Source organism: Pelobates fuscus, chromosome 4, assembly GCF_036172605.1.
Source record: "Pelobates fuscus isolate aPelFus1 chromosome 4, aPelFus1.pri, whole genome shotgun sequence".
NCBI classification, from domain to species: Eukaryota; Metazoa; Chordata; class Amphibia; order Anura; family Pelobatidae; genus Pelobates; species Pelobates fuscus.
In genome coordinates this window covers 21,335,081-21,356,981 of record NC_086320.1, presented here as the reverse complement: position 1 = coordinate 21,356,981, position 21,901 = coordinate 21,335,081, and the positions used below count along the sequence as shown (strand labels likewise).

Sequence of the window (21,901 nt, the reverse complement as noted above, 5' to 3'; positions counted from 1 at the left end):
GTATGCATCACATTCACATAAAACTTACATTTTCAGAATCAGCATACTCCAAATACAAACATACGTCAAAATCATACAAATTGGTCCAGTGGTTCAAAAGATAGATCGTAGTCCTTTGTGACCAAATGAAGCATGGCTTTTCTGCCCAAAACCAGTTCCACAGAGTCTTCTATCCTGGAGATAATTGGGAAGTAATCCAATTATCTCCAAGGACAGATGCAAAACTCCATTAAGCACATGGCAGTAAAAAGACAGTAAAATACACAAGGTTACATTTATTACATAAAATACAGACATGCAACATACAGTCCTCTGCTCTACAAGAGAGAAAAGCAAATGTCCTTCGAGCCGGAATTGAACCAGCGACCTAAGGATTGCTATCATATACCAACTACAGTGCTCCGCTCTACCAGCTGAGCTATCGAAGGTAATTCGTGAGTTCACTCAATGTCAAAGTAGGACATTTTTGAAGAATCAGGTAAGCAGTTAAACATTTTGCAACATGCTGCTGTGGCAATGACATCCAGGTAAACAAAAAGTTCAACTAAGCACCCTTCATTTAAAAGAAAAAGCATCGATCCCGCTACCTCTCACATGCTAAGCGAGCACTCTACCATTTGAGCTAATCCCCCACTATTCCGCTCTCATCTTTTGTAATGGCACCCTGGGCATAAAGGGGTGCCATTACAAAATGGGTAATGTAATTATCACAAGCAGAGAAATACAGTTTTTCCACATTATTCATAACTTTAAAAGTATGCATCACATTCACATAAAACTTACATTTTCAGAATCAGCATACTCCAAATACAAACATACGTCAAAATCATACAAATTGGTCCAGTGGTTCAAAAGATAGATCGTAGTCCTTTGTGACCAAATGAAGCATGGCTTTTCTGCCCAAAACAAGTTCCACAGAGTCTTCTATCCTGGAGATAATTGGGAAGTAATCCAATTATCTCCAAGGACAGATGCAAAACTCCATTAAGCACATGGCAGTAAAAAGACAGTAAAATACACAAGGTTACATTTATTACATAAAATACAGACATGCAACATACAGTCTAAGCACCCTTCATTTAAAAGAAGAAGCAGCCACTGGAGAATGCGGGCATCGATCCCGCTACCTCTCACATGCTAAGCGAGCGCTCTACCATTTGAGCTAATCCCCCACTTTTCCGCTCTCATCTTTTGTAATGGCACCCTGGGCATAAAGGGGTGCCATTACAAAATGGGTAATGTAATTATCACAAGCAGAGAAATACAGTTTTTCCACATTATTCATAACTTTAAAAGTATGCATCACATTCACATAAAACTTACATTTTCAGAATCAGCATACTCCAAATACAAACATAGGTCAGAATCATACAAATTGGTCCAGTGGTTCAAAAGATAGATCGTAGTCCTTTGTGACCAAATGAAGCATGGCTTTTCTGCCCAAAACCAGTTCCACAGAGTCTTCTATCCTGGAGATAATTGGGAAGTAATCCAATTATCTCCAAGGACAGATGCAAAACTCCATTAAGCACATGGCAGTAAAAAGACAGTAAAATACACAAGGTTACATTTATTACATAAAATACAGACATGCAACATACAGTCTTAGCACCCTTCATTTAAAAGAAGAAGCAGCCACTGGAGAATGCGGGCATCGATCCCGCTACCTCTCACATGCTAAGCGAGCGCTCTACCATTTGAGCTAATCCCCCACTTTTCCGCTCTCATGTTTTGTAATGGCACCCTGGGCATAAAGGGGTGCCATTACAAAATGGGTAATGTAATTATCACAAGCAGAGAAATACAGTTTTTCCACATTATTCATAACTTTAAAAGTATGCATCACATTCACATAAAACTTACATTTTCAGAATCAGCATACTCCAAATACAAACATAGGTCAGAATCATACAAATTGGTCCAGTGGTTCAAAAGATAGATCGTAGTCCTTTGTGACCAAATGAAGCATGGCTTTTCTGCCCAAAACCAGTTCCACAGAGTCTTCTATCCTGGAGATAATTGGGAAGTAATCCAATTATCTCCAAGGACAGATGCAAAACTCCATTAAGCACATGGCAGTAAAAAGACAGTAAAATACACAAGGTTATATTTATTACATAAAATACAGACATGCAACATACAGTCCTCTGCTCTACAAGAGAGAAAAACACATGTCCTTCGAGCCAGAATTGAACCAGCGACCTAAGTATTGCTATCATATACCAACTACAGTCCTCCGCTCTACCAGCTGAGCTATCGAAGGTAATTTGTGAGTTCACTCAATGTCAAAGTAGGACATTTTTGAAGAATCAGGTAAGCAGTTAAACATTTTGCAACATGCTGCTGTGGCAATGACATCCAGGTAAACAAAAAGTTCAACTAAGCACCCTTCATTTAAAAGAAGAAGCATCGATCCCGCTACCTCTCACATGCTAAGCGAGCACTCTACCATTTGAGCTAATCCCCCACTATTCCGCTCTCATCTTTTGTAATGGCACCCTGGGCATAAAGGGGTGCCATTACAAAATGGGTAATGTAATTATCACAAGCAGAGAAATACAGTTTTTCCACATTATTCATAACTTTAAAAGTATGCATCACATTCACATAAAACTTACATTTTCAGAATCAGCATACTCCAAATACAAACATAGGTCAGAATCATACAAATTGGTCCAGTGGTTCAAAAGATAGATCGTAGTCCTTTGTGACCAAATGAAGCATGGCTTTTCTGCCCAAAACCAGTTCCACAGAGTCTTCTATCCTGGAGATAATTGGGAAGTAATCCAATTATCTCCAAGGACAGATGCAAAACTCCATTAAGCACATGGCAGTAAAAAGACAGTAAAATACACAAGGTTACATTTATTACATAAAATACAGACATGCAACATACAGTCCTCTGCTCTACAAGAGAGAAAAGCAAATGTCCTTCGAGCCGGAATTGAACCAGCGACCTAAGGATTGCTATCATATACCAACTACAGTCCTCCGCTCTACCAGCTGAGCTATCGAATGTAATTCGTGAGTTCACTCAATGTCAAAGTAGGACATTTTTGAAGAATCAGGTAAGCAGTTAAACATTTTGCAACATGCTGCTGTGGCAATGACATCCAGGTAAACAAAAAGTTCAACTAAGCACCCTTCATTTAAAAGAAAAAGCATCGATCCCGCTACCTCTCACATGCTAAGCGAGCACTCTACCATTTGAGCTAATCCCCCACTTTTCCGCTCTCATCTTTTGTAATGGCACCCTGGGCATAAAGGGGTGCCATTACAAAATGGGTAATGTAATTATCACAAGCAGAGAAATACAGTTTTTCCACATTATTCATAACTTTAAAAGTATGCATCACATTCACATAAAACTTACATTTTCAGAATCAGCATACTCCAAATACAAACATAGGTCAGAATCATACAAATTGGTCCAGTGGTTCAAAAGATAGATCGTAGTCCTTTGTGACCAAATGAAGCATGGCTTTTCTGCCCAAAACCAGTTCCACAGAGTCTTCTATCCTGGAGATAATTGGGAAGTAATCCAATTATCTCCAAGGACAGATGCAAAACTCCATTAAGCACATGGCAGTAAAAAGACAGTAAAATACACAAGGTTATATTTATTACATAAAATACAGACATGCAACATACAGTCCTCTGCTCTACAAGAGAGAAAAACACATGTCCTTCGAGCCAGAATTGAACCAGCGACCTAAGGATTGCTATCATATACCAACTACAGTCCTCCGCTCTACCAGCTGAGCTATCGAAGGTAATTTGTGAGTTCACTCAATGTCAAAGTAGGAAATTTTTGAAGAATCAGGTGAGCAGTTAAACATTTTGCAACATGCTGCTGTGGCAATGACATCCAGGTAAACAAAAAGTTCAACTAAGCACCCTTCATTTAAAAGAAGAAGCATCGATCCCGCTACCTCTCACATGCTAAGCGAGCACTTTACCATTTGAGCTAATCCCCCACTATTCCGCTCTCATCTTTTGTAATGGCACCCTGGGCATAAAGGGGTGCCATTACAAAATGGGTAATGTAATTATCACAAGCAGAGAAATACAGTTTTTCCACATTATTCATAACTTTAAAAGTATGCATCACATTCACATAAAACTTACATTTTCAGAATCAGCATACTCCAAATACAAACATAGGTCAGAATCATACAAATTGGTCCAGTGGTTCAAAAGATAGATCGTAGTCCTTTGTGACCAAATGAAGCATGGCTTTTCTGCCCAAAACCAGTTCCACAGAGTCTTCTATCCTGGAGATAATTGGGAAGTAATCCAATTATCTCCAAGGACAGATGCAAAACTCCATTAAGCACATGGCAGTAAAAAGACAGTAAAATACACAAGGTTACATTTATTACATAAAATACAGACATGCAACATACAGTCTTAGCACCCTTCATTTAAAAGAAGAAGCAGCCACTGGAGAATGCGGGCATCGATCCCGCTACCTCTCACATGCTAAGCGAGCGCTCTACCATTTGAGCTAATCCCCCACTTTTCCGCTCTCATCTTTTGTAATGGCACCCTGGGCATAAAGGGGTGCCATTACAAAATGGGTAATGTAATTATCACAAGCAGAGAAATACAGTTTTTCCACATTATTCATAACTTTAAAAGTATGCATCACATTCACATAAAACTTACATTTTCAGAATCAGCATACTCCAAATACAAACATAGGTCAGAATCATACAAATTGGTCCAGTGGTTCAAAAGATAGATCGTAGTCCTTTGTGACCAAATGAAGCATGGCTTTTCTGCCCAAAACCAGTTCCACAGAGTCTTCTATCCTGGAGATAATTGGGAAGTAATCCAATTATCTCCAAGGACAGATGCAAAACTCCATTAAGCACATGGCAGTAAAAAGACAGTAAAATACACAAGGTTATATTTATTACATAAAATACAGACATGCAACATACAGTCCTCTGCTCTACAAGAGAGAAAAACACATGTCCTTCGAGCCAGAATTGAACCAGCGACCTAAGTATTGCTATCATATACCAACTACAGTCCTCCGCTCTACCAGCTGAGCTATCGAAGGTAATTTGTGAGTTCACTCAATGTCAAAGTAGGACATTTTTGAAGAATCAGGTAAGCAGTTAAACATTTTGCAACATGCTGCTGTGGCAATGACATCCAGGTAAACAAAAAGTTCAACTAAGCACCCTTCATTTAAAAGAAGAAGCATCGATCCCGCTACCTCTCACATGCTAAGCGAGCACTCTACCATTTGAGCTAATCCCCCACTATTCCACTCTCATCTTTTGTAATGGCACCCTGGGCATAAAGGGGTGCCATTACAAAATGGGTAATGTAATTATCACAAGCAGAGAAATACAGTTTTTCCACATTATTCATAACTTTAAAAGTATGCATCACATTCACATAAAACTTACATTTTCAGAATCAGCATACTCCAAATACAAACATAGGTCAGAATCATACAAATTGGTCCAGTGGTTCAAAAGATAGATCGTAGTCCTTTGTGACCAAATGAAGCATGGCTTTTCTGCCCAAAACCAGTTCCACAGAGTCTTCTATCCTGGAGATAATTGGGAAGTAATCCAATTATCTCCAAGGACAGATGCAAAACTCCATTAAGCACATGGCAGTAAAAAGACAGTAAAATACACAAGGTTACATTTATTACATAAAATACAGACATGCAACATACAGTCCTCTGCTCTACAAGAGAGAAAAGCAAATGTCCTTCGAGCCGGAATTGAACCAGCGACCTAAGGATTGCTATCATATACCAACTACAGTCCTCCGCTCTACCAGCTGAGCTATCGAAGGTAATTCGTGAGTTCACTCAATGTCAAAGTAGGACATTTTTGAAGAATCAGGTAAGCAGTTAAACATTTTGCAACATGCTGCTGTGGCAATGACATCCAGGTAAACAAAAAGTTCAACTAAGCACCCTTCATTTAAAAGAAAAAGCATCGATCCCGCTACCTCTCACATGCTAAGCGAGCACTCTACCATTTGAGGTAATCCCCCACTTTTCCGCTCTCATCTTTTGTAATGGCACCCTGGGCATAAAGGGGTGCCATTACAAAATGGGTAATGTAATTATCACAAGCAGAGAAATACAGTTTTTCCACATTATTCATAACTTTAAAAGTATGCATCACATTCACATAAAACTTACATTTTCAGAATCAGCATACTCCAAATACAAACATAGGTCAGAATCATACAAATTGGTCCAGTGGTTCAAAAGATAGATCGTAGTCCTTTGTGACCAAATGAAGCATGGCTTTTCTGCCCAAAACCAGTTCCACAGAGTCTCCTATCCTGGAGATAATTGGGAAGTAATCCAATTATCTCCAAGGACAGATGCAAAACTCCATTAAGCACATGGCAGTAAAAAGACAGTAAAATACACAAGGTTACATTTATTACATAAAATACAGACATGCAACATACAGTCCTCTGCTCTACAAGAGAGAAAAGCAAATGTCCTTCGAGCCGGAATTGAACCAGCGACCTAAGGATTGCTATCATATACCAACTACAGTCCTCCGCTCTACCAGCTGAGCTATCGAAGGTAATTCGTGAGTTCACTCAATGTCAAAGTAGGACATTTTTGAAGAATCAGGTAAGCAGTTAAACATTTTGCAACATGCTGCTGTGGCAATGACATCCAGGTAAACAAAAAGTTCAACTAAGCACCCTTCATTTAAAAGAAAAAGCATCGATCCCGCTACCTCTCACATGCTAAGCGAGCACTCTACCATTTGAGCTAATCCCCCACTTTTCCGCTCTCATCTTTTGTAATGGCACCCTGGGCATAAAGGGGTGCCATTACAAAATGGGTAATGTAATTATCACAAGCAGAGAAATACAGTTTTTCCACATTATTCATAACTTTAAAAGTATGCATCACATTCACATAAAACTTACATTTTCAGAATCAGCATACTCCAAATACAAACATAGGTCAGAATCATACAAATTGGTCCAGTGGTTCAAAAGATAGATCGTAGTCCTTTGTGACCAAATGAAGCATGGCTTTTCTGCCCAAAACCAGTTCCACAGAGTCTTCTATCCTGGAGATAATTGGGAAGTAATCCAATTATCTCCAAGGACAGATGCAAAACTGCATTAAGCACATGGCAGTAAAAAGACAGTAAAATACACAAGGTTATATTTATTACATAAAATACAGACATGCAACATACAGTCCTCTGCTCTACAAGAGAGAAAAACACATGTCCTTCGAGCCAGAATTGAACCAGCGACCTAAGCATTGCTATCATATACCAACTACAGTCCTCCGCTCTACCAGCTGAGCTATCGAAGGTAATTTGTGAGTTCACTCAATGTCAAAGTAGGACATTTTTGAAGAATCAGGTAAGCAGTTAAACATTTTGCAACATGCTGCTGTGGCAATGACATCCAGGTAAACAAAAAGTTCAACTAAGCACCCTTCATTTAAAAGAAGAAGCATCGATCCCGCTACCTCTCACATGCTAAGCGAGCACTCTACCATTTGAGCTAATCCCCCACTATTCCGCTCTCATCTTTTGTAATGGCACCCTGGGCATAAAGGGGTGCCATTACAAAATGGGTAATGTAATTATCACAAGCAGAGAAATACAGTTTTTCCACATTATTCATAACTTTAAAAGTATGCATCACATTCACATAAAACTTACATTTTCAGAATCAGCATACTCCAAATACAAACATAGGTTAGAATCATACAAATGGGTCCAGTGGTTCAAAAGATAGATCGTAGTCCTTTGTGACCAAATGAAGCATGGCTTTTCTGCCCAAAACCAGTTCCACAGAGTCTTCTATCCTGGAGATAATTGGGAAGTAATCCAATTATCTCCAAGGACAGATGCAAAACTCCATTAAGCACATGGCAGTAAAAAGACAGTAAAATACACAAGGTTATATTTATTACATAAAATACAGACATGCAACATACAGTCCTCTGCTCTACAAGAGAGAAAAACACATGTCCTTCGAGCCAGAATTGAACCAGCGACCTAAGTATTGCTATCATATACCAACTACAGTCCTCCGCTCTACCAGCTGAGCTATCGAAGGTAATTTGTGAGTTCACTCAATGTCAAAGTAGGACATTTTTGAAGAATCAGGTAAGCAGTTAAACATTTTGCAACATGCTGCTGTGGCAATGACATCCAGGTAAACAAAAAGTTCAACTAAGCACCCTTCATTTAAAAGAAGAAGCATCGATCCCGCTACCTCTCACATGCTAAGCGAGCACTCTACCATTTGAGCTAATCCCCCACTATTCCGCTCTCATCTTTTGTAATGGCACCCTGGGCATAAAGGGGTGCCATTACAAAATGGGTAATGTAATTATCACAAGCAGAGAAATACAGTTTTTCCACATTATTCATAACTTTAAAAGTATGCATCACATTCACATAAAACTTACATTTTCAGAATCAGCATACTCCAAATACAAACATAGGTCAGAATCATACAAATTGGTCCAGTGGTTCAAAAGATAGATCGTAGTCCTTTGTGACCAAATGAAGCATGGCTTTTCTGCCCAAAACCAGTTCCACAGAGTCTTCTATCCTGGAGATAATTGGGAAGTAATCCAATTATCTCCAAGGACAGATGCAAAACTCCATTAAGCACATGGCAGTAAAAAGACAGTAAAATACACAAGGTTACATTTATTACATAAAATACAGACATGCAACATACAGTCCTCTGCTCTACAAGAGAGAAAAACACATGTCCTTCGAGCCGGAATTGAACCAGCGACCTAAGGATTGCTATCATATACCAACTACAGTCCTCCGCTCTACCAGCTGAGCTATCGAAGGTAATTCGTGAGTTCACTCAATGTCAAAGTAGGACATTTTTGAAGAATCAGGTAAGCAGTTAAACATTTTGCAACATGCTGCTGTGGCAATGACATCCAGGTAAACAAAAAGTTCAACTAAGCACCCTTCATTTAAAAGAAGAAGCAGCCACTGGAGAATGCGGGCATCGATCCCGCTACCTCTCACATGCTATGCGAGCGCTCTACCATTTGAGCTAATCCCCCACTTTTCCGCTCTCATCTTTTGTAATGGCACCCTGGGCATAAAGGGGTGCCATTACAAAATGGGTAATGTAATTATCACAAGCAGAGAAATACAGTTTTTCCACATTATTCATAACTTTAAAAGTATGCATCACATTCACATAAAACTTACATTTTTAGAATCAGCATACTCCAAATACAAACATACGTCAAAATCATACAAATTGGTCCAGTGGTTCAAAAGATAGATCGTAGTCCTTTGTGACCAAATGAAGCATGGCTTTTCTGCCCAAAACCAGTTCCACAGAGTCTTCTATCCTGGAGATAATTGGGAAGTAATCCAATTATCTCCAAGGACAGATGCAAAACTCCATTAAGCACATGGCAGTAAAAAGACAGTAAAATACACAAGGTTACATTTATTACATAAAATACAGACATGCAACATACAGTCCTCTGCTCTACAAGAGAGAAAAACACATGTCCTTCGAGCCGGAATTGAACCAGCGACCTAAGGATTGCTATCATATACCAACTACAGTCCTCCGCTCTACCAGCTGAGCTATCGAAGGTAATTCGTGAGTTCACTCAATGTCAAAGTAGGACATTTTTGAAGAATCAGGTAAGCAGTTAAACATTTTGCAACATGCTGCTGTGGCAATGACATCCAGGTAAACAAAAAGTTCAACTAAGCACCCTTCATTTAAAAGAAGAAGCAGCCACTGGAGAATGCGGGCATCGATCCCGCTACCTCTCACATGCTAAGCGAGCGCTCTACCATTTGAGCTAATCCCCCACTTTTCCGCTCTCATCTTTTGTAATGGCACCCTGGGCATAAAGGGGTGCCATTACAAAATGGGTAATGTAATTATCACAAGCAGAGAAATACAGTTTTTCCACATTATTCATAACTTTAAAAGTATGCATCACATTCACATAAAACTTACATTTTTAGAATCAGCATACTCCAAATACAAACATACGTCAAAATCATACAAATTGGTCCAGTGGTTCAAAAGATAGATCGTAGTCCTTTGTGACCAAATGAAGCATGGCTTTTCTGCCCAAAACCAGTTCCACAGAGTCTTCTATCCTGGAGATAATTGGGAAGTAATCCAATTATCTCCAAGGACAGATGCAAAACTCCATTAAGCACATGGCAGTAAAAAGACAGTAAAAAAGAAGCAGCCACTGGAGAATGCGGGCATCGATCCCGCTACCTCTCACATGCTAAGCGAGCGCTCTACCATTTGAGCTAATCCCCCACTTTTCCGCTCTCATCTTTTGTAATGGCACCCTGGGCATAAAGGGGTGCCATTACAAAATGGGTAATGTAATTATCACAAGCAGAGAAATACAGTTTTTCCACATTATTCATAACTTTAAAAGTATGCATCACATTCACATAAAACTTACATTTTTAGAATCAGCATACTCCAAATACAAACATACGTCAAAATCATACAAATTGGTCCAGTGGTTCAAAAGATAGATCGTAGTCCTTTGTGACCAAATGAAGCATGGCTTTTCTGCCCAAAACCAGTTCCACAGAGTCTTCTATCCTGGAGATAATTGGGAAGTAATCCAATTATCTCCAAGGACAGATGCAAAACTCCATTAAGCACATGGCAGTAAAAAGACAGTAAAAAAGAAGCAGCCACTGGAGAATGCGGGCATCGATCCCGCTACCTCTCACATGCTAAGCGAGCGCTCTACCATTTGAGCTAATCCCCCACTTTTCCGCTCTCATCTTTTGTAATGGCACTTGGGCATAAAGGGGTGCCATTACAAAATGGGTAATGTAATTATCACAAGCAGAGAAATACAGTTTTTCCACATTATTCATAACTTTAAAAGTATGCATCACATTCACATAAAACTTACATTTTCAGAATCAGCATACTCCAAATACAAACATACGTCAAAATCATACAAATTGGTGCAGTGGTTCAAAAGATAGATCATAGTCCTTTGTGACCAAATGAAGCATGGCTTTTCTGCCCAAAACCAGTTCCACAGAGTCTTCTATCCTGGAGATAATTGGGAAGTAATCCAATTATCTCCAAGGACAGATGCAAAACTCCATTAAGCACATGGCAGTAAAAAGACAGTAAAATACACAAGGTTACATTTATTACATAAAATACAGACATGCAACATACAGTCCTCTGCTCTACAAGAGAGAAAAACACATGTCCTTCGAGCCGGAATTGAACCAGCGACCTAAGGATTGCTATCATATACCAACTACAGTCCTCCGCTCTACCAGCTGAGCTATCGAAGGTAATTCGTGAGTTCACTCAATGTCAAAGTAGGACATTTTTGAAGAATCAGGTAAGCAGTTAAACATTTTGCAACATGCTGCTGTGGCAATGACATCCAGGTAAACAAAAAGTTCAACTAAGCACCCTTCATTTAAAAGAAGAAGCAGCCACTGGAGAATGCGGGCATCGATCCCGCTACCTCTCACATGCTAAGCGAGCACTCTACCATTTGAGCTAATCCCCCACTTTTCCGCTCTCATCTTTTGTAATGGTACCCTGGGCATAAAGGGGTGCCATTACAAAATGGGTAATGTAATTATCACAAGCAGAGAAATACAGTTTTTCCACATTATTCATAACTTTAAAAGTATGCATCACATTCACATAAAACTTACATTTTCAGAATCAGCATACTCCAAATACAAACATACGTCAAAATCATACAAATTGGTGCAGTGGTTCAAAAGATAGATCATAGTCCTTTGTGACCAAATGAAGCATGGCTTTTCTGCCCAAAACCAGTTCCACAGAGTCTTCTATCCTGGAGATAATTGGGAAGTAATCCAATTATCTCCAAGGACAGATGCAAAACTCCATTAAGCACATGGCAGTAAAAAGACAGTAAAATACACAAGGTTACATTTATTACATAAAATACAGACATGCAACATACAGTCCTCTGCTCTACAAGAGAGAAAAACACATGTCCTTCGAGCCGGAATTGAACCAGCGACCTAAGGATTGCTATCATATACCAACTACAGTCCTCCGCTCTACCAGCTGAGCTATCGAAGGTAATTCGTGAGTTCACTCAATGTCAAAGTAGGACATTTTTGAAGAATCAGGTAAGCAGTTAAACATTTTGCAACATGCTGCTGTGGCAATGACATCCAGGTAAACAAAAAGTTCAACTAAGCACCCTTCATTTAAAAGAAGAAGCAGCCACTGGAGAATGCGGGCATCGATCCCGCTACCTCTCACATGCGAAGCGAGCACTCTACCATTTGAGCTAATCCCCCACTTTTCCGCTCTCATCTTTTGTAATGGCACCCTGGGCATAAAGGGGTGCCATTACAAAATGGGTAATGTAATTATCACAAGCAGAGAAATACAGTTTTTCCACATTATTCATAACTTTAAAAGTATGCATCACATTCACATAAAACTTACATTTTCAGAATCAGCATACTCCAAATACAAACGTAGGTCAAAATCATACAAATTGGTCCAGTGGTTCAAAAGATAGATCATAGTCCTTTGTGACCAAATGAAGCATGGCTTTTCTGCCCAAAACCAGTTCCACAGAGTCTTCTATCCTGTAGATAATTGGGAAGTAATCCAATTATCTCCAAGGACAGATGCAAAACTCCATTAAGCACATGGCAGTAAAAAGACAGTAAAATACACAAGGTTATATTTATTACATAAAATACAGACATGCAACATACAGTCCTCTGCTCTACAAGAGAGAAAAACACATGTCCTTCGAGCCAGAATTGAACCAGCGACCTAAGGATTGCTATTATATACCAACTACAGTCCTCCGCTCTACCAGCTGAGCTATCGAAGGTAATTCGTGAGTTCACTCAATGTCAAAGTAGGACATTTTTGAAGAATCAGGTAAGCAGTTAAACATTTTGCAACATGCTGCTGTGGCAATGACATCCAGGTAAACAAAAAGTTCAACTAAGCACCCTTCATTTAAAAGAAGAAGCAGCCACTGGAGAATGCGGGCATCGATCCCGCTACCTCTCACATGCTAAGCGAGCGCTCTACCATTTGAGCTAATCCCCCACTTTTCCGCTCTCATCTTTTGTAATGGCACCCTGGGCATAAAGGGGTGCCATTACAAAATGGGTAATGTAATTATCACAAGCAGAGAAATACAGTTTTTCCACATTATTCATAACTTTAAAAGTATGCATCACATTCACATAAAACTTACATTTTCAGAATCAGCATACTCCAAATACAAACGTAGGTCAAAATCATACAAATTGGTCCAGTGGTTCAAAAGATAGATCATAGTCCTTTGTGACCAAATGAAGCATGGCTTTTCTGCCCAAAACCAGTTCCACAGAGTCTTCTATCCTGTAGATAATTGGGAAGTAATCCAATTATCTCCAAGGACAGATGCAAAACTCCATTAAGCACATGGCAGTAAAAAGACAGTAAAATACACAAGGTTATATTTATTACATAAAATACAGACATGCAACATACAGTCCTCTGCTCTACAAGAGAGAAAAACACATGTCCTTCGAGCCAGAATTGAACCAGCGACCTAAGGATTGCTATTATATACCAACTACAGTCCTCCGCTCTACCAGCTGAGCTATCGAAGGTAATTCGTGAGTTCACTCAATGTCAAAGTAGGACATTTTTGAAGAATCAGGTAAGCAGTTAAACATTTTGCAACATGCTGCTGTGGCAATGACATCCAGGTAAACAAAAAGTTCAACTAAGCACCCTTCATTTAAAAGAAGAAGCAGCCACTGGAGAATGCGGGCATCGATCCCGCTACCTCTCACATGCTAAGCGAGCACTCTACCATTTGAGCTAATCCCCCACTTTTCCGCTCTCATCTTTTGTAATGGCACCCTGGGCATAAAGAGGTGCCATTACAAAATGGGTAATGTAATTATCACAAGCAGAGAAATACAGTTTTTCCACATTATTCATAACTTTAAAAGTATGCATCACATTCACATAAAACTTACATTTTCAGAATCAGCATACTCCAAATACAAACATACGTCAAAATCATACAAATTGGTCCAGTGGTTCAAAAGATAGATCGTAGTCCTTTGTGACCAAATGAAGCATGGCTTTTCTGCCCAAAACCAGTTCCACAGAGTCTTCTATCCTGGAGATAATTGGGAAGTAATCCAATTATCTCCAAGGACAGATGCAAAACTCCATTAAGCACATGGCAGTAAAAAGACAGTAAAAAAGAAGCAGCCACTGGAGAATGCGGGCATCGATCCCGCTACCTCTCACATGCTAAGCGAGCGCTCTACCATTTGAGCTAATCCCCCACTTTTCCGCTCTCATCTTTTGTAATGGCACTTGGGCATAAAGGGGTGCCATTACAAAATGGGTAATGTAATTATCACAAGCAGAGAAATACAGTTTTTCCACATTATTCATAACTTTAAAAGTATGCATCACATTCACATAAAACTTACATTTTCAGAATCAGCATACTCCAAATACAAACATACGTCAAAATCATACAAATTGGTGCAGTGGTTCAAAAGATAGATCATAGTCCTTTGTGACCAAATGAAGCATGGCTTTTCTGCCCAAAACCAGTTCCACAGAGTCTTCTATCCTGGAGATAATTGGGAAGTAATCCAATTATCTCCAAGGACAGATGCAAAACTCCATTAAGCACATGGCAGTAAAAAGACAGTAAAATACACAAGGTTACATTTATTACATAAAATACAGACATGCAACATACAGTCCTCTGCTCTACAAGAGAGAAAAACACATGTCCTTCGAGCCGGAATTGAACCAGCGACCTAAGGATTGCTATCATATACCAACTACAGTCCTCCGCTCTACCAGCTGAGCTATCGAAGGTAATTCGTGAGTTCACTCAATGTCAAAGTAGGACATTTTTGAAGAATCAGGTAAGCAGTTAAACATTTTGCAACATGCTGCTGTGGCAATGACATCCAGGTAAACAAAAAGTTCAACTAAGCACCCTTCATTTAAAAGAAGAAGCAGCCACTGGAGAATGCGGGCATCGATCCCGCTACCTCTCACATGCTAAGCGAGCACTCTACCATTTGAGCTAATCCCCCACTTTTCCGCTCTCATCTTTTGTAATGGCACCCTGGGCATAAAGGGGTGCCATTACAAAATGGGTAATGTAATTATCACAAGCAGAGAAATACAGTTTTTCCACATTATTCATAACTTTAAAAGTATGCATCACATTCACATAAAACTTACATTTTCAGAATCAGCATACTCCAAATACAAACATACGTCAAAATCATACAAATTGGTGCAGTGGTTCAAAAGATAGATCATAGTCCTTTGTGACCAAATGAAGCATGGCTTTTCTGCCCAAAACCAGTTCCACAGAGTCTTCTATCCTGGAGATAATTGGGAAGTAATCCAATTATCTCCAAGGACAGATGCAAAACTCCATTAAGCACATGGCAGTAAAAAGACAGTAAAATACACAAGGTTACATTTATTACATAAAATACAGACATGCAACATACAGTCCTCTGCTCTACAAGAGAGAAAAACACATGTCCTTCGAGCCGGAATTGAACCAGCGACCTAAGGATTGCTATCATATACCAACTACAGTCCTCCGCTCTACCAGCTGAGCTATCGAAGGTAATTCGTGAGTTCACTCAATGTCAAAGTAGGACATTTTTGAAGAATCAGGTAAGCAGTTAAACATTTTGCAACATGCTGCTGTGGCAATGACATCCAGGTAAACAAAAAGTTCAACTAAGCACCCTTCATTTAAAAGAAGAAGCAGCCACTGGAGAATGCGGGCATCGATCCCGCTACCTCTCACATGCGAAGCGAGCACTCTACCATTTGAGCTAATCCCCCACTTTTCCGCTCTCATCTTTTGTAATGGCACCCTGGGCATAAAGGGGTGCCATTACAAAATGGGTAATGTAATTATCACAAGCAGAGAAATACAGTTTTTCCACATTATTCATAACTTTAAAAGTATGCATCACATTCACATAAAACTTACATTTTCAGAATCAGCATACTCCAAATACAAACGTAGGTCAAAATCATACAAATTGGTCCAGTGGTTCAAAAGATAGATCATAGTCCTTTGTGACCAAATGAAGCATGGCTTTTCTGCCCAAAACCAGTTCCACAGAGTCTTCTATCCTGTAGATAATTGGGAAGTAATCCAATTATCTCCAAGGACAGATGCAAAACTCCATTAAGCACATGGCAGTAAAAAGACAGTAAAATACACAAGGTTATATTTATTACATAAAATACAGACATGCAACATACAGTCCTCTGCTCTACAAGAGAGAAAAACACATGTCCTTCGAGCCAGAATTGAACCAGCGACCTAAGGATTGCTATCATATACCAACTACAGTCCTCCGCTCTACCAGCTGAGCTATCGAAGGTAATTCGTGAGTTCACTCAATGTCAAAGTAGGACATTTTTGAAGAATCAGGTAAGCAGTTAAACATTTTGCAACATGCTGCTGTGGCAATGACATCCAGGTAAACAAAAAGTTCAACTAAGCACCCTTCATTTAAAAGAAGAAGCAGCCACTGGAGAATGCGGGCATCGATCCCGCTACCTCTCACATGCTAAGCGAGCACTCTACCATTTGAGCTAATCCCCCACTTTTCCGCTCTCATCTTTTGTAATGGCACCCTGGGCATAAAGGGGTGCCATTACAAAATGGGTAATGTAATTATCACAAGCAGAGAAATACAGTTTTTCCACATTATTCATAACTTTAAAAGTATGCATCACATTCACATAAAACTTACATTTTTAGAATCAGCATACTCCAAATACAAACATACGTCAAAATCATACAAATTGGTCCAGTGGTTCAAAAGATAGATCGTAGTCCTTTTTGACCAAATGAAGCATGGCTTTTCTGCCCAAAACCAGTTCCACAGAGTCTTCTATCCTGGAGATAATTGGGAAGTAATCCAATTATCTCCAAGGACAGATGCAAAACTCCATTAAGCACATGGCAGTAAAAAGACAGTAAAAAAGAAGCAGCCACTGGAGAATGCGGGCATCGATCCCGCTACCTCTCACATGCTAAGCGAGCGCTCTACCATTTGAGCTAATCCCCCACTTTTCCGCTCTCATCTTTTGTAATGGCACCCTGGGCATAAAGGGGTGCCATTACAAAATGGGTAATGTAATTATCACAAGCAGAGAAATACAGTTTTTCCACATTATTCATAACTTTAAAAGTATGCATCACATTCACATAAAACTTACATTTTTAGAATCAGCATACTCCAAATACAAACATACGTCAAAATCATACAAATTGGTCCAGTGGTTCAAAAGATAGATCGTAGTCCTTTGTGACCAAATGAAGCATGGCTTTTCTGCCCAAAACCAGTTCCACAGAGTCTTCTATCCTGGAGATAATTGGGAAGTAATCCAATTATCTCCAAGGACAGATGCAAAACTCCATTAAGCACATGGCAGTAAAAAGACAGTAAAATACACAAGGTTACATTTATTACATAAAATACAGACATGCAACATACAGTCCTCTGCTCTACAAGAGAGAAAAACACATGTCCTTCGAGCCGGAATTGAACCAGCGACCTAAGGATTGCTATCATATACCAACTACAGTCCTCCGCTCTACCAGCTGAGCTATCGAAGGTAATTCGTGAGTTCACTCAATGTCAAAGTAGGACATTTTTGAAGAATCAGGTAAGCAGTTAAACATTTTGCAACATGCTGCTGTGGCAATGACATCCAGGTAAACAAAAAGTTCAACTAAGCACCCTTCATTTAAAAGAAGAAGCAGCCACTGGAGAATGCGGGCATCGATCCCGCTACCTCTCACATGCTAAGCGAGCACTCTACCATTTGAGCTAATCCCCCACTTTTCCGCTCTCATCTTTTGTAATGGCACCCTGGGCATAAAGGGGTGCCATTACAAAATGGGTAATGTAATTATCACAAGCAGAGAAATACAGTTTTTCCACATTATTCATAACTTTAAAAGTATGCATCACATTCACATAAAACTTACATTTTCAGAATCAGCATACTCCAAATACAAACATACGTCAAAATCATACAAATTGGTGCAGTGGTTCAAAAGATAGATCATAGTCCTTTGTGACCAAATGAAGCATGGCTTTTCTGCCCAAAACCAGTTCCACAGAGTCTTCTATCCTGGAGATAATTGGGAAGTAATCCAATTATCTCCAAGGACAGATGCAAAACTCCATTAAGCACATGGCAGTAAAAAGACAGTAAAATACACAAGGTTACATTTATTACATAAAATACAGACATGCAACATACAGTCCTCTGCTCTACAAGAGAGAAAAACACATGTCCTTCGAGCCGGGATTGAACCAGCGACCTAAGGATTGCTATCATATACCAACTACAGTCCTCCGCTCTACCAGCTGAGCTATCGAAGGGAATTCGTGAGTTCACTCAATGTCAAAGTAGGACATTTTTGAAGAATCAGGTAAGCAGTTAAACATTTTGCAACATGCTGCTGTGGCAATGACATCCAGGTAAACAAAAAGTTCAACTAAGCACCCTTCATTTAAAAGAAGAAGCAGCCACTGGAGAATGCGGGCATCGATCCCGCTACCTCTCACATGCTAAGCGAGCACTCTACCATTTGAGCTAATCCCCCACTTTTCCGCTCTCATCTTTTGTAATGGCACCCTGGGCATAAAGGGGTGCCATTACAAAATGGGTAATGTAATTATCACAAGCAGAGAAATACAGTTTTTCCACATTATTCATAACTTTAAAAGTATGCATCACATTCACATAAAACTTACATTTTCAGAATCAGCATACTCCAAATACAAACATACGTCAAAATCATACAAATTGGTCCAGTGGTTCAAAAGATAGATCATAGTCCTTTGTGACCAAATGAAGCATGGCTTTTCTGCCCAAAACCAGTTCCACAGAGTCTTCTATCCTGTAGATAATTGGGAAGTAATCCAATTATCTCCAAGGACAGATGCAAAACTCCATTAAGCACATGGCAGTAAAAAGACAGTAAAATACACAAGGTTATATTTATTACATAAAATACAGACATGCAACATACAGTCCTCTGCTCTACAAGAGAGAAAAACACATGTCCTTCGAGCCAGAATTGAACCAGCGACCTAAGGATTGCTATCATATACCAACTACAGTCCTCCGCTCTACCAGCTGAGCTATCGAAGGTAATTCGTGAGTTCACTCAATGTCAAAGTAGGACATTTTTGAAGAATCAGGTAAGCAGTTAAACATTTTGCAACATGCTGCTGTGGCAATGACATCCAGGTAAACAAAAAGTTCAACTAAGCACCCTTCATTTAAAAGAAGAAGCAGCCACTGGAGAATGCGGGCATCGATCCCGCTACCTCTCACATGCTAAGCGAGCACTCTACCATTTGAGCTAATCCCCCACTTTTCCGCTCTCATCTTTTGTAATGGCACCCTGGGCATAAAGGGGTGCCATTACAAAATGGGTAATGTAATTATCACAAGCAGAGAAATACAGTTTTTCCACATTATTCATAACTTTAAAAGTATGCATCACATTCACATAAAACTTACATTTTTAGAATCAGCATACTCCAAATACAAACATACGTCAAAATCATACAAATTGGTCCAGTGGTTCAAAAGATAGATCGTAGTCCTTTTTGACCAAATGAAGCATGGCTTTTCTGCCCAAAACCAGTTCCACAGAGTCTTCTATCCTGGAGATAATTGGGAAGTAATCCAATTATCTCCAAGGACAGATGCAAAACTCCATTAAGCACATGGCAGTAAAAAGACAGTAAAAAAGAAGCAGCCACTGGAGAATGCGGGCATCGATCCCGCTACCTCTCACATGCTAAGCGAGCGCTCTACCATTTGAGCTAATCCCCCACTTTTCCGCTCTCATCTTTTGTAATGGCACCCTGGGCATAAAGGGGTGCCATTACAAAATGGGTAATGTAATTATCACAAGCAGAGAAATACAGTTTTTCCACATTATTCATAACTTTAAAAGTATGCATCACATTCACATAAAACTTACATTTTTAGAATCAGCATACTCCAAATACAAACATACGTCAAAATCATACAAATTGGTCCAGTGGTTCAAAAGATAGATCGTAGTCCTTTGTGACCAAATGAAGCATGGCTTTTCTGCCCAAAACCAGTTCCACAGAGTCTTCTATCCTGGAGATAATTGGGAAGTAATCCAATTATCTCCAAGGACAGATGCAAAACTCCATTAAGCACATGGCAGTAAAAAGACAGTAAAATACACAAGGTTACATTTATTACATAAAATACAGACATGCAACATACAGTCCTCTGCTCTACAAGAGAGAAAAACACATGTCCTTCGAGCCGGAATTGAACCAGCGACCTAAGGATTGCTATCATATACCAACTACAGTCCTCCGCTCTACCAGCTGAGCTATCGAAGGTAATTCGTGAGTTCACTCAATGTCAAAGTAGGACATTTTTGAAGAATCAGGTAAGCAGTTAAACATTTTGCAACATGCTGCTGTGGCAATGACATCCAGGTAAACAAAAAGTTCAACTAAGCACCCTTCATTTAAAAGAAGAAGCAGCCACTGGAGAATGCGGGCATCGATCCCGCTACCTCTCACATGCTAAGCGAGCACTCTACCATTTGAGCTAATCCCCCACTTTTCCGCTCTCATCTTTTGTAATGGCACCCTGGGCATAAAGGGGTGCCATTACAAAATGGGTAATGTAATTATCACAAGCAGAGAAATACAGTTTTTCCACATTATTCATAACTTTAAAAGTATGCATCACATTCACATAAAACTTACATTTTCAGAATCAGCATACTCCAAATACAAACATACGTCAAAATCATACAAATTGGTGCAGTGGTTCAAAAGATAGATCATAGTCCTTTGTGACCAAATGAAGCATGGCTTTTCTGCCCAAAACCAGTTCCACAGAGTCTTCTATCCTGGAGATAATTGGGAAGTAATCCAATTATCTCCAAGGACAGATGCAAAACTCCATTAAGCACATGGCAGTAAAAAGACAGTAAAATACACAAGGTTACATTTATTACATAAAATACAGACATGCAACATACAGTCCTCTGCTCTACAAGAGAGAAAAACACATGTCCTTCGAGCCGGGATTGAACCAGCGACCTAAGGATTGCTATCATATACCAACTACAGTCCTCCGCTCTACCAGCTGAGCTATCGAAGGGAATTCGTGAGTTCACTCAATGTCAAAGTAGGACATTTTTGAAGAATCAGGTAAGCAGTTAAACATTTTGCAACATGCTGCTGTGGCAATGACATCCAGGTAAACAAAAAGTTCAACTAAGCACCCTTCATTTAAAAGAAGAAGCAGCCACTGGAGAATGCGGGCATCGATCCCGCTACCTCTCACATGCTAAGCGAGCACTCTACCATTTGAGCTAATCCCCCACTTTTCCGCTCTCATCTTTTGTAATGGCACCCTGGGCATAAAGGGGTGCCATTACAAAATGGGTAATGTAATTATCACAAGCAGAGAAATACAGTTTTTCCACATTATTCATAACTTTAAAAGTATGCATCACATTCACATAAAACTTACATTTTCAGAATCAGCATACTCCAAATACAAACATACGTCAAAATCATACAAATTGGTCCAGTGGTTCAAAAGATAGATCATAGTCCTTTGTGACCAAATGAAGCATGGCTTTTCTGCCCAAAACCAGTTCCACAGAGTCTTCTATCCTGGAGATAATTGGGAAGTAATCCAATTATCTCCAAGGACAGATGCAAAACTCCATTAAGCACATGGCAGTAAAAAGACAGTAAAATACACAAGGTTACATTTATTACATAAAATACAG

The 21,901-nt window shown here is 39.5% G+C and overlaps 10 non-coding genes across 10 annotated transcripts; all 10 read right to left on the bottom strand.

The window, feature by feature from the left end:
• Window positions 1–5,734: 5,734 nt before the first annotated feature.
• TRNAY-GUA (transfer RNA tyrosine (anticodon GUA)) lies at window positions 5,735–5,823 on the bottom strand. The gene is given in 2 exon segments: window positions 5,735–5,770; window positions 5,787–5,823. It is a non-coding gene; the product is annotated as a tRNA-Tyr (tRNA).
• Window positions 5,824–6,489: 666 nt separating this feature from the next.
• TRNAY-GUA (transfer RNA tyrosine (anticodon GUA)) lies at window positions 6,490–6,578 on the bottom strand. Its single transcript is given in 2 exon segments — window positions 6,490–6,525; window positions 6,542–6,578. It is a non-coding gene; the product is annotated as a tRNA-Tyr (tRNA).
• Window positions 6,579–8,754: 2,176 nt separating this feature from the next.
• On the bottom strand, window positions 8,755–8,843 carry TRNAY-GUA (transfer RNA tyrosine (anticodon GUA)). The gene is given in 2 exon segments: window positions 8,755–8,790; window positions 8,807–8,843. It is a non-coding gene; the product is annotated as a tRNA-Tyr (tRNA).
• Window positions 8,844–9,529: 686 nt separating this feature from the next.
• TRNAY-GUA (transfer RNA tyrosine (anticodon GUA)) lies at window positions 9,530–9,618 on the bottom strand. The gene is given in 2 exon segments: window positions 9,530–9,565; window positions 9,582–9,618. It is a non-coding gene; the product is annotated as a tRNA-Tyr (tRNA).
• A 1,623-nt stretch (window positions 9,619–11,241) lies between these two features.
• TRNAY-GUA (transfer RNA tyrosine (anticodon GUA)) lies at window positions 11,242–11,330 on the bottom strand. The gene is given in 2 exon segments: window positions 11,242–11,277; window positions 11,294–11,330. It is a non-coding gene; the product is annotated as a tRNA-Tyr (tRNA).
• A 686-nt stretch (window positions 11,331–12,016) lies between these two features.
• TRNAY-GUA (transfer RNA tyrosine (anticodon GUA)) lies at window positions 12,017–12,105 on the bottom strand. The gene is given in 2 exon segments: window positions 12,017–12,052; window positions 12,069–12,105. It is a non-coding gene; the product is annotated as a tRNA-Tyr (tRNA).
• Window positions 12,106–14,809: 2,704 nt separating this feature from the next.
• On the bottom strand, window positions 14,810–14,898 carry TRNAY-GUA (transfer RNA tyrosine (anticodon GUA)). Its single transcript is given in 2 exon segments — window positions 14,810–14,845; window positions 14,862–14,898. It is a non-coding gene; the product is annotated as a tRNA-Tyr (tRNA).
• A 686-nt stretch (window positions 14,899–15,584) lies between these two features.
• On the bottom strand, window positions 15,585–15,673 carry TRNAY-GUA (transfer RNA tyrosine (anticodon GUA)). Its single transcript is given in 2 exon segments — window positions 15,585–15,620; window positions 15,637–15,673. It is a non-coding gene; the product is annotated as a tRNA-Tyr (tRNA).
• Window positions 15,674–17,603: 1,930 nt separating this feature from the next.
• On the bottom strand, window positions 17,604–17,692 carry TRNAY-GUA (transfer RNA tyrosine (anticodon GUA)). The gene is given in 2 exon segments: window positions 17,604–17,639; window positions 17,656–17,692. It is a non-coding gene; the product is annotated as a tRNA-Tyr (tRNA).
• Window positions 17,693–20,397: 2,705 nt separating this feature from the next.
• TRNAY-GUA (transfer RNA tyrosine (anticodon GUA)) lies at window positions 20,398–20,486 on the bottom strand. The gene is given in 2 exon segments: window positions 20,398–20,433; window positions 20,450–20,486. It is a non-coding gene; the product is annotated as a tRNA-Tyr (tRNA).
• Between the last annotated feature and the right edge of the window lie 1,415 nt (window positions 20,487–21,901).